At 35.8% G+C, this 12207-nt stretch overlaps 1 protein-coding gene across 4 annotated transcripts in view; it reads right to left on the reverse strand.

The window, feature by feature from the left end:
• Positions 1–12207, reverse strand: part of GSK3B (glycogen synthase kinase 3 beta) — a 219274-nt gene that overhangs the window by 57895 nt on the left and 149172 nt on the right. The gene's annotated exons all lie outside the window — the stretch shown is intronic.

Raw genomic sequence — 12207 nt, forward strand, 5'->3', positions numbered from 1 at the left:
GCAGACACTTATATGCAGATTTTATACAGTTCCTATCGACCTCACCTATAAGAAATGGGTGAGATTTTGGTATAAGGATTTTTTTGTGGGGTTTGCAATGTTTCTCTCTCAGGGTTTTCCTCTGATTTCCAAAAGGCAAGGAACCTCCCCCCATCCTCAAAGCTACAGCAGCAGCAGCACAATCATTAAAATCTCATTAGGAATATCAGTGAAGAAAAGAGCATCAAGCTGTCATGTTATTTTGAACACAACAAAAGTATCTCAATAAATTATTCAAAAGTATTTGGATAAATACTTTTGGCTAAAGTATTTATTCAGCCTAAACTAGTACAGGAGGGTCACTTTGTGTGTCCATGATTTACTCCATTTACCCCTGTGCCATTTGTCACTTAACTGGATCTGAGTGCTTTGCAAAGCTATGGTCAGTTTACTGCCTTTCTTAAAATATGGTGGAAGCAGCAACACACCCTTATCAGAAGTTCTGCAGGTAGATGTCTTCAATCTTATCTTAAAAAACAAACAAAGCTTTGAGCTTTACACCCCTCTATAGAACTTACTTCTTTTTTAATATATTCAGTGCTTACAACCATCAACTGCTATCTGATTTCAGAACATGTTCATCATCCCTAAATTAAACCCTGTACCCATGAGCAGTCACTCCCATTTCTACTCTCCCCAATTACTGACAACCACTAATCTACTTTCTGTCTCTACAGATTTGCTTATTCTGGACATTTCATATAAATGGAATCGCATTAACATGTGTCCTTTTGTGTTTGATATTTTCTGTGATAGTCTGTATTTGACATTTTCATTCATCAGCTGATGGACAATTGAAATGTTTATACTTTTTTGGCTATAAATAATACTGCACAAACCTTTATGTACAAGTTTTTTTTGTAGATTAGTGTTTTCAAATTCCTATGAAGGGAACTGCTGGGTTGTGTGGTAACCCTATTATTTTGAGTAAGTGCAAAACCGCTTTTTGTTTATACCATTTTACAATCCCTCGAGCAATGTATGAAAGTTTCAATTTCTCCACATCCTTTGGTAAGGATTCCCAGGTGGCTCAGTGGGTCAAGAATCCGCCTGCAATGCAGGAGACACAGATTCAATCCCTGGGTTGGGAAGATCCTCTGGAGGAGGGCATGGCAACCCACTCCAGTAATCTTGCCTGGAGAATCCTATGGACAGAGGAGCCTGGTAGGCTACAGCCCATAAGGTTGCAAAGAGTCAGACACAACTGAAAAACTAAGCACACACACTGAAGTGAAGTGAAGTCAGTCAGTCGTGTCCAACTCTTTGCGACCCCATGGACAGTAACCTACCAGGCTCCGCGGTCCGTGGGATTTTCCAGGCAAGAATACTGGAGTGGGCTGCCATTTCCTTCTCCAGGGGATCTTCCCAACCCAGGGATTGAACCCGGGTCTCCCGCACTGCAGGCAGACACTTTACCGTCTGAGCCACACATTACCAATACTAGTTACTGTGGGTCTGTATCTTGGCCACCCTAATAAATATGCTCTAGTACTCACTGTGGATCTGACTTGCATTTCTCTAATGACCAACAACGTTGAGTGTCTTTGTGTGTGTGTCCTCACTGGCCACCTGTATGTCTTCTTTTGAGAAATGTTAATTCGGATCTTTTGCCCATTTTTCTTTTGGGCTGTCTTTTTATGGTTGAGTTGTAAGAGTTCCTTATTCTAGATACAAATTCCTTATTGACAACATTCTGTGTGTTGTCTTTTAATTTTCTGGATGGTAGTCTTTGGGAAACAAATTTTTAAATTTTGATGAAGTTCAATATATATGTTTTTTCTACTGTCATTTGTGCTTTTGGTTTTGTATCTAAAAAAAAAAATCATTTACACCTATGTTTCTTTCTAAGAGTTTTACAATCTTGGCTCTAGGCCTATACATTTTGAGTTAATTTGTGTACATGGTGTGAGAGGTAGGGGTCCAACTTCATTCTTTTGCATATGGGTATCCAGTTGCCCAAATATCATTTGTTAAAAAGACTACTGTTTCCCCATTGAACTGCCCCGGAACCCTTGTCTAAGGTCATCTGACCATAAACATAAAGATTTATTTTCTAGACATTCAATTGTACTGCACTGACCTACATGCCTATACTCATGTCGGGACTGAACAGTCTCAACCACCTTTCTTGAGGTTTAACTGACAAAATTTTAAGACATACTAAATGAACACAGTGGTGATTTTATATACATACACATTGTGAAAGGATACCTATCATCTAGTTAATTAACATATTCATCACCTCACACTTTTCTTTCTTCTCGTCCTTCTTCTGGTGAGAACATTTAGGTCAATAGTGTTATCAACTATAACCACCATGTTTTACATCAGATTCCCAGACCTCATTCATCTTAGAAAATCTGTCCTCTTTACCAACCTCTCCTCATTTCCTCCACTCCCTAAGCCCCAGGGGCAGCCACTTTTCTACTCTCTATGATTGACTTTTTTCCTTTTCTTTTTAGAGTCTACATACAGGTGATACCGTGGAATAGTTGTCTTTCTCTGTCTGGCTTATTTCATTTAGCATAATGCCCTAAGGTCCATCCATCCTGTTATCAAAAATGGCTGAATTTCCTTCCTTCTTGTGGCTTAATAATATTCCACTGTAGATGCACTATCTTGATTACTACAGCTATAAAATAAGTTTTAAAAGTGGGAAGTATGACTTTTCTTTCCCAATAAAATTATATATTTGGCAACAAGTACTTTCCTTCCCCCAAAAAAGGTGATTACTGTTTTGACTATGCAAATTACTCACCGAAAAGTAAAACAAAGTCATTCTTGGTTAATACATATTCACAGCGGTCATTTTTTCCCCCCCCTAGGTGAATGTCAGCCATAGTTGTATGTTCAAGGTAAGGGTATATGACAAAAAGAAGGGTGGCAGATGGGATTAGAATCTCTTGGGTTAAAAAAAAAAAAAAAAAACCTCACTGTATTTTCCAAATCTGTAAAAAAAAAATCACACTCCCCTTTGAGACACGCAAACATTGTATACACACATCCCCCAGCTCTTGCTTCCTCTGGGAATCACTAACACTATAGTTCTTAGTGTTAATAGTTTTTGTGGTATTGTAGCACCACAAGCCAAGATTTTCTTTGTGTTCTCCTTCCATTATACATATCAATAAAATTATGTTTTTTAAACATGAAATATCAATCAGTATGCTTTTAACAAAATAAATGCCCCTCTACAAGAGTCCAGTGTTTCTTTATATTGAACCCTGAAAATAAACAAATATACAGAAGAACTCAAATTGCCACCATGGAGAAGAATCTACAGTTGATAAGTACAGTATATTATATTCCACAAAGAATAATTTTGTGGATGGTCTTCTGACTCAGGTTCTAAAATATAACTATTAAAACAACAGTTTTGAGGTGAAAATGTCTTGAAACTTAGGTTTATGAGAAAAAAGTTTCTTTGAATAAATAAAACATATTCTGGCAACTTAGTAAATCATTTTATACTGCTTGTTTTGGGTAAATTAATTTCAAATGGATGTCATTATTCTCAAGTCAAAAGCTAACCAGACCACATTGCCATGACACCACTTTTTCATGCATGACACCACTTTTTGATATACACTTACATATAAGCTTATAGTGATTTAACCAAGTATGAGTAAGTTGCTACAGAGTCAGTAAAATTTCATAGTAGCAACATAAAACTGATGTTTCTTCTGGCCTATATACGGCATATTAATGTAAAGATTCAACTGAGAAATTTTACATTAAAATGATTTTTCTAATACTCATTTACTTATTTTTAAAATGTTGACACTATGTGTGTAGTATTTATACTGCAGGCAGTTACTATAAATTGTAACCATTATTCTTTGCACTAGTATAGGGATATTTAATCTAGATATTCGAGATGAGCTTCAGAAAGTCCAAGGTTCACCTAATATCATATGCCAAATTTTGGCATATATGTTTTTCTGGGGGAGAGTCCATTGCTATGAAAGATTTTCAAAGAGGTCCATGATGCAAAAGTGACTAAAAGTCGCTGCTCTAGTCAGTAATAAACACTGAAAAATGTAAACAATAAAACAAGAATGAAAAAAGCAATAAAATATGTTTATATATATTACATATTATACATTACAAGTAAAAATCTGTACCATGTGGTGTGCTTACTAGTTCTGGGCAGTGGAAAAGGGAGAGAGAACTAAGTTTAATATGTTGCCCCTGTTGTCTGTTAACAAGAGCTCTATGACAACAAAAGAAATACCATCAGGTAACGTATGATTAAGCTCCAAATACATGTTAGCAAAGATACATCATGGATCCATCAAAAAACTTAGGAAGAAAAGTATTTTATTCTTATTAAATTCTCATTAAATTAGTCTCTTAGACCTCTGTCTGAAAGACTATTTGATGGTGAAAATGTCAAGCCAGGAGACAGGGCATACACAGGGGCTAAACAATCCATAATATGGAGATAACGGAAAGCTAGTGTTTGCAAAGCAAAGATGATGAAGATAACACTGAGCTGTACTTGAAAGCAAAGGAATCCACTTTTACAACCTTGATTAATTTAGATGAAGTATAATTAAACTTAGTCCAAAGATATTACAAACTGATTTAGTATATTCATTACAATAGGATTTAGGAACCTTTTCCTTTATTTTGTGGTCACACTTGAAAAATACTAAATTAAGTGGGTTCTAGATAATAACTTGACATTAAGTACCATATTGTTTCCCCTAGAGCTACAAAATTCCATGAATAGAGGACACCAACTTAGCTAAAGATGAATCAGACAGGATTTTCCTACCACCCAACCCTTCCCAGATATGGCAGTCATAATACTCATCTTCACCATCACCATCATCTTGCTAGGATTGAACAGTTAAATGTGTAAAGTGCTGAGCTCAGTGCCTTGTGCAGAGGAAGTTCTCAATGAGTAGCAGCTTTTATGATTAGCAGTATTTTACCAATATTTGAAAATGCAGACTCCTGAGGGGCCAGATAATCACTAATCTATTTGTCTAAATTATCCTGCAAAGCCCCTGGTGGCTCACACAGTAAAGAATCTGCCTGCAATTCAGAAGACCTGAGTTTGATCCCTGGGTTGGGAAGGTTCCTTGGAGAAGGCAATGGCAACCCACTCCAATAGTCTTGCCTGGAGAATTCCATGGACAGAGGAGCCTGGCGGGCTATAGTCCATGGGGTTGCAAAGAGTCACACACGACTGAAGTTACTAACACACACTGCAAAGAGCCATCAGTCAAATCGAAAGACCAGGAAAACAATGATTTAGATAGATATTTGTAATAAAATGTAGCCCTCTTAACTCTATGTAACTATTTATTTGTTTACTAACAAAAGATTCTGGCATAAAACAACTGAAAACATCCATATCCCCCCTCCCCCCAGTTTCTGGGATTACAAAAAGATGATTAAAAAAAAAAAAATCAGTATCACATAACAGTAAAAAATGACCCCCCCTCCCACTCTCTTTTTTTAAAAAATAATTTTATTTATTTGTTTTTGGCTGTGCTTGGTCTTCATTGCTATACGCAGGCTACTCTAGTTGCAGAGCATGGGCTTCTCATTGTGGTGCTTCTGTTGCAAAGCATGGGCTCTAGAGTGCATGGGCTCAGTAGTTGTAGCTTAGCTGCCCTGTGGCATGAGGAATCTTCCCAGATCAGGGACTGAACCTAATCTCTTAAACACTGAACCACCAGGGAAGTCGCGCTCTCTCTTTAATCTCACTCTCCACTGCTAAATCTTTTTCTTTTTCAAGCTTTTAGGCACCACAAGAAATGAAGTTCACCTACTTAACTATAATAAAATAATCAAAAGATTATTTGGATCTCACTGTTTTCCACAGAAATTTTCCACTGTTTTCCAGAAACTTTCCAATTCCTAAAGTTTCTGCTAGAGTAAGATTGTACTAGTTCTTACCCGTCTAAGAACCATCTATGTAAATATCTAAAATGAGTAATTACTGCTGAGAGAAAAGTATGATATGAACTTATCTACCAAAGAGAAACAAACTCACAGACCTTGAAAACAAACTCACGGTTACCAAAGAGGGAAAAGGATGGGGGAGGGATAAATTAGGAGTTTGAGATTAGCAGATACAAACTACTATTATATATAAAATGACACACAGCAAAGTCCTACTGCATAGCATCGGGAACTATATTCACTATCCTGTAATAAACTAAAATGGAAAACAATATGCACACACACACACACACACACACCCCTGAATCACTTTGCAGTACATCATAAACTGACACGATGTTGTAAACCAACTATACTTCAATAAAAAAATTTTTTAAAGCATCTACATGTTTAATGTCATGTTTTTCTAAAAGACATATATCCAAATTTAAAAGGCTAGTTACTATAGCTATGAAAGCTACAGAGAAAGTTTATTATCAGAGAGGTGTACTCTAACTACTTCTGCCTTTAAAACTTCCATTAGAAAGAAATGGTCAACTTATTACAAAGCATAAGTAAATATTTATGAAATAAATTATATCTCTAGGAACATTAATACATTTAAAATTGGAAATTCTACAAAATGACTGGTTTCTATCAAACATTCAGTTCTATGATATTTTAATCCCAAAATTGAACTCTAGACTGAAGCTCACCTTTCCTTACTTAAAATTTGTGTTTTAAAATTTGGAGGGGGAAAAGAAACTATTCGTAAAACCTACAGCAGTCCCAGGTCCAGAATTTCCTAGACTGCATCACATCTGGGGAATTTTGGGGACATCTTACGTAAGGAGTTAATCAAACCTTTGAGAAGCTAAATATATAATTTTTTTTAAAGCAATCATTTATCACTGTACTTTCACATTGTTCTTCTCAGAATCAATTATGTAATTCAGAATACAATCTACAGTCAAATCTATGCAGTCAAAAAAAAAAAAATCACTTGGTTCAGGATGGGGAACACGTGTATACCTGTGGCGGATTCATGTTGATATATGCCAAAACCAATACAATATTGTAAAGTTAAAAAATAAAATTAAAAAAAAAAATCACTTTGTCAACATACACTTCTTCACATGAGAAATACAATTAATTATTTAGTAAAACAAAAAGTCCACAAAACAGATGGCACTTTTGTTTTAACATAGATATGCACAGAAAAGTGTATAAAAATATTCATAGAAGTTATTTTTCATGATGTACTAGAACAGTAAGTGATTACTTTCGTTTTCCTTGTATTTGTGTCTGGGTATGTTTTCTGCACTGAGCACATAAAATTATAGCATACATAATGATAAAAAAAAAGCAATCAACATAAAAAAAATACTACTTTCTTTAAGTCTTCAGAAGACTTTTTCTAAATAACCCCACTGGTATGACTGACCACAGAGGTGCCAATGGACAATGCTGTATCACTGAAGCTATGCTTGTGAAATTTCTGACAGATGTTCTCCCAAAATGTTTTATTTTTCCCAGGTATCTGAAACCACATCAGATATTTCTTAAGATTATTTTAACTAATATGTTAAGGAAGAATTTAAGAAATCTTATTATCTGAGCCTTCCCAAACAGAATCTCTCTTATCTACAAATGCTTTGAAAAGTCAAGCACTTTTTGATACTCAGAGATTAAAAGGTATAATGAGATTCTGATTTGATAATCTCTGTATGAAATCAATCTCAGAAAGCTACGTGTTTTTCATGCTTAAAAATGATTTTTCATTACTTTCAATGCCATACTGCCCTATACTTCTAATTTACTCTGAAGATATTTTAATTTTACTCTTAATATTCTGCAAAAGCGTTGTTTGAGGACAGATAGGGAGAAGATTTAAAAGGTTACGCTAAATTAGCTCAGTTTATAATACTCTGTGTTACTTATTCTATGAATTATTGGCCTGGACATCCAAGCCAATAAAGTTTAATAAACAGTATATACAATAATAATCACACTAACTTTTCTTATTAATTCCTGGGTAATTCCAAATTCATGGATGAACACTAATCTAGCAGCTTAATTTAGCTTAAATATTTCTTGAAAACTATTATGGTGCCTCTGGATATTAAAACATAACAATGAAAGAAAGTTCCTGCTCAGAAAGTTTGTCCTTCAGTTGCTAAGTCATGTCTGACTCTTCGGGACCCCATGGACTGCAGCTCGCTAGGCTTCCCTGTCCTTTACTATCTCCTGGAGTTTGCTCAGACTCATGTCCATTGATTGAGTCGATGATACCATCCAATCATCTCATCCTCTATGGCCACTTTCTCCTCCTGCCCTCAATCTTTCCCAGCATCAGGGTCTTTTCCAATGAGTCAGTTTTTCACATCAGATTAGAGCTTCAGCTTCAGTTCAGAAAGTTTATAATTAGGCAATTCTACCACTTATAAAATTTATGAAATTTGCTTACAACTGTTCCTTTTCTGCATAAACTCAAATTCAAAAAAAAGAGTAACTATTTTATGGGTTTGGGGGTATATCAGCTATCTCCAGATACTCAAGAGGAATACCCATGAGGTTTTCAAGAAAGAAAATGCAAAGAGAGCAGAGAAGAACAGTAACATAGATGCCCTAGTTTCCAAAAGAACTAAGGGCTCGACTAACATTTCAAAAAAACTGATACTGGAGTTGGGCACCTGGGAGATCACTTTTCATAGAAAACTCAAATCTATTCTTGAAGTCCTGATTAGCAGAAATGGCAATATTTGCTTAAAATATAAAATGTCTTAATAACATTTAACTTTGAAAGCTAACCTATACAACTCTTTTCTGAAATACAACTTAGATCAAGAAAACTGGAACAGTTACATTAGAATTACTTATGCATTTCTTATTTCAATGAAACATCATAGATATTCAATGTGTAAAGTATAAGTGTACAGATAGGATCAATAAGATTTAGAGCTATATTAAACACACATAAAATTCCTACAATGTTTATTAATCTCCATGCAATAAGATTTAAGAGCTATACTACACACTCACACATACACCACACCACACCCTTACAATGTCTATTAATTAACCTCAATGAAATGTATAACTTCAGGTCACCAAATGGGTGGTAAATTAATACTGATACTTTATCTACCCTGGGTGGTATTGCTTAAAAACTGTAAATAGGGCTGATAAGTTTGATATTCCAAACTGCCCTGGGATGTTGTATAACATCCATTATAACACCTTCAAAATATCTATAGATAGTAATCTTGGAACTTATCTAGGTGATGACAATGTATAAGTGCAAGATGACAAGATAATATATAAATAAGAAGTGTTTTGTTTTAGAGTTGGCCTACTACAACCTACATGGACAACCTACAACAAATAAGCCCTAAATAAAATTGAAGTCATAAACCATCAATAACAAACTGACAGTTTCTACTAAAATTAAATTAAGAACAAACCAATATTAGTAGAAAATAGAATTAGGAGGGCTGACAAAAAGTGGTAAAATAAGCTTTGGACTTAAAGGTTTATAAGATATGATGGCAAGCATGAAATACATGACTTACCACAGTTATCCAGTTTAGCTTCTAAGCAGTTTCATCTGTATTAATCTCATGTACGAATTCATTAAAATTAGTGACAAAGAATAAACCATCATACAGTTCTAAACTATAATTGGTAGAGAAATGACACAGTTCTAATAAGCTAAACATAAATGCCAAATTGAATGGTGATATGTACAGAGAACTGTGGTATGGTAAATTCAAATACATCAAACTGAAATCCTGGGGATAGAAGAAATGCTGATTGGTTGTACTGACTTGATTGGTCAGAAAACTATGGCCCAATCCTGTTTATGTAGGATCCATGATTGTGTGGATCACAATAAACTGTGGAAAATTCTGAAAGAGATGGGAATACCAGACCACCTGACCTGCCTCTTGAGAAACATGTATGCAGGTCAGGAATCAACAGTTAGAACTGGACATAAACAACAGACTAGTTCCAAATAGGAAAAGGAGTACATCAAGGCTGTATATTGTCACCCTGCTTGTTTACCTTATGGGCACAGTACATCATGAGAAACACTGGGCTGGAGGAAGCTCAAGCTGGAATCAAGATTGCCGGGAGAAATATCTATAACCTCAGATATGCAGATTATATCACCCTTATGGCAGAAAGTGAAGAAGAACTAAAGAGCCTCTTGATGAAAGTGAAAGAGGAGAGTGAAAAAGTTGGCTTAAAGCTCAACATTCAGAAAACTAAGATCATGGCATCCAGTCCCATCACTTCATGGCAATTAGATAGGGAAGCAGTGCAAACAGTGGCTGTCTTTATTTTGGGGGGCTCACTGCTGACGGTGACTGAAGCCATGAAATTAAAAGATGCCTACTCCTTAGAAGGAAAGTTATGACCAACCTAGATAGCATATTCAAAAGCAGAGACATTACTTTGTCAACAAAGGTCCGTCTAGTCAAGGCTATGGTTTTTCCAGTGGTCATGTATGGATGTGAGGGTTGGACTATAAAGAAAGCTGAGTGCCGAAGAATTGATGCTTTTGAACTGTGGTGTTGGAGAAGACTCTTTTGAGAGGCCCTTGGACTGAAAGGACATCCAACCAGTCCATCCTAAAGGAGATCAATCCTGGGTGTTCATTGTAAGGACTGATGTTGAGGCTAAAACTCCAATACTTTGGCCATCTGATGCGAAGAGTTGACTTATTTGAAAAGACTCTGATGCTGGGAAAGATTGAGGGAGGGAGGGAGAAGGGGACGACAGAAGATGAGATGGTTGGATGGCATCACCAACTCAATGGACATGGGTTTAGATGGACTCCGGGAGTTGGTTGATGGACAGGGAGGCCTGGCGTGCTGCAGTTCAGGGGGTTGAAGAGTCAGACACGACTGAGCGACTGAAATAACATGAACTAAGAACTGATTTTAAAGATAAACATTTGCCATCAACTCGAGGCTATGAAACACTGACTCTGAACCATGGTTAAGAGAAATTCCACAGGCTTCTCAAAAGAAATTCATTCTTCTAATCAGTAGACTTGTATTACTCAATTATTATATTAATTTGAATTTCATCAATGAAAAATTTGTGAAAATTTGTTTTTCTGTTTTCTGTTCTGTTTTGTTTTCTGTTATGTATCTCAGACATCCTTGACTTCCATTTTTTGCCGACAAAGCCTAAAACGTTTTATCTAGCCCTTTACAGAAAGTTTGCCAACTCCTGTATTAGAATACTAATTTGAATAATAACAAAGAATGCAAAGGCTTTTAGGAAACAAGAAAATCAAAATATCCAAACTTAGATCTGAGTGTAGTGTAGCAATCAGAAAGGAAGTAGATCTGCTGAACTAAGTTGAAAGCTTCAATCTGAAACTAAAAGATGAGTTACCAAAAAAAGATGGCCAAGACCAGTGATCTCAGGTGCAAATCATAAGAAACTATATGGATAGTAAGGAAGATTCTTGATCACACATGGTGTTGCACACAGTGATACTTAGCAAAATCATTTTTTCAAAAATATTTTTGCAAATCAAGTACAAGGATTTTAGAGCAACTTAAATCACCGTCCAGGGAATAACTAGCAAAATTTAAAACGAACAAACAAGGACGTACTGTACAACACAGGGAAATTTGCTCAATACTCTGTAATAACCCAAATGGGAAAAGAACTTGAAAAAGAATGGATACATGTATATGTATAACTGAATCACTCTACCCGGAAACCAATGCAACTGTTAATCAACCATTAGTGAAAGTCACTCAGTCGTGTCCAATTCTTTGTGACCCCATGGACTATACAGTTCAAGGAATTCTCCAGGCCAGAATACTGGAGTAGGTAGCCTTTCCCTTCTCCAGGGGATCTTCCCAACCCAGGGATCAAATCCACCATATGCCAACATAAAATAAATTTTTTTAAAAATAAAAAAATAAATACATAAAAACAAAAACTACAGAGGCTCACTCAGCACAATAAAAACTAAATTCAAGCTGTCCAGATACAGAACAGGCTGCATTCCAAAGTAGCACTATGATGTTTGAAATATTCAAGAAAACACTGAAAAACCACCTGCCAGGAATGTAACTAAGTAGGTTCTTTCAGTGGATGGGGAATTGGGACTACAAAACCGCTAAGGAGATTTTCAATTTTCCATTCTATGAAACATTTGGAAAATCAAGACTAAAACCCAATAGGAGGTAGGTGTTGCTTCAGACAAACTAAGCTTATAATCAACCATCTAGTGGTCTAAAT

The sequence above is a fragment of the Bos mutus genome, chromosome 1 (assembly GCF_027580195.1).
Source record: "Bos mutus isolate GX-2022 chromosome 1, NWIPB_WYAK_1.1, whole genome shotgun sequence".
In the NCBI taxonomy this organism is placed as follows: domain Eukaryota; kingdom Metazoa; phylum Chordata; class Mammalia; order Artiodactyla; family Bovidae; genus Bos; species Bos mutus.